The 1,096-nt window shown below is 31.8% G+C and overlaps 1 protein-coding gene across 1 annotated transcript in view; it reads right to left on the bottom strand.

Moving 5' to 3' along the window:
* Positions 1-1,096, bottom strand: part of LOC119593850 (palmitoyltransferase ZDHHC18-like) — a gene marked incomplete at its 5' end in the record, with an annotated part of 40,540 nt that overhangs the window by 258 nt on the left and 39,186 nt on the right. The window contains 1 exon segment of the mRNA XM_037942881.1: positions 1-1,096.

The following is a 1,096-nucleotide window of genomic DNA, read 5'->3' as shown; positions in this document are numbered from 1 at the left end:
TGGGCAAAGTATGATCAATAACAGGGATTAGCTGGTAACAATTCAGCTGTTCAAACTCAAAATGATGTGTATACATAATGGTTCTGCTTTTCAAGTTTGCCTGTGATATACAACAGAGAACTTCCAACAGATACTGGTCACTTCACTCTTGTTGATATTAATGACATTGTAGGAATAGAAAGAGCTAAACACATCACCCCAGTAGGAACTTAGTCCTGTTTTACTGATACTATAAACAGCAAAATGGAAAATATTCTACAGAAATAAAGTAAATAACAGCTTGTGTATGTGGACAACAATTAAACCCAAATACACAACCTCAAATCACTCGGAAAATAAAATAAAAAAATGTAATCAAATTAATTCTGCATTGTGGCACCTTACTGTCCACTCCACTCCACAATTCTGTTAATAACCCAAACATATAGAGAGGGTTCTGATTTAATAACTCTCCACTGTCAAAACCTATTATATACGAGTGGGCTTCTGCTACCCTACTCTACAACCATACAATGTAACCTTCAAATTGTCCTCTGTTGCTTTGGAATATCCACATTTATTATTAATCTTGTCACTGTTCTGTATTAAAATATATGTTTGTATCATTTATACAATTTGCAATCACTGTCCTTTCGAAATATTGCCAAGTATGAACATAACATATATCTGGGTAAATCCTTACAAATACAAAACAGCTCTGCTTACAATTCATATTAGTAACTAAATTTATGAGGCTGATTAAATATAAAACTTTGGTCACATACACCTGCTGGAATCCTTCCCAACTAAAGTTTTCAACACAAAAACTATAGAACATATATGATAAAAAAGTTGCATGACTTTAATATCATGTATCTGTTATATTGTCCTGTCAATGAGTACATTTCAAAGCACACTATCTACAGTAAACTTTAAACGAAGATGAGAAAATTCATTTATGAAATGCAAATATACAAAAGTATGAGAATATGTACAAACATGTGCACACTATGTTTGGGTGTACAAATGGATGTATATTTACAGTACAAGACAAAACAAAATTCTTCAAACAAAAAATTAATAAAGACTTAACACTCCTGTCTACAAACATCCATAT

This window comes from Penaeus monodon, chromosome 32, assembly GCF_015228065.2.
Source record: "Penaeus monodon isolate SGIC_2016 chromosome 32, NSTDA_Pmon_1, whole genome shotgun sequence".
Lineage (NCBI taxonomy): Eukaryota > Metazoa > Arthropoda > Malacostraca > Decapoda > Penaeidae > Penaeus > Penaeus monodon.
Note: the sequence above shows the minus strand (reverse complement) of the source record. Positions and strands in the feature narration are given on the sequence as shown.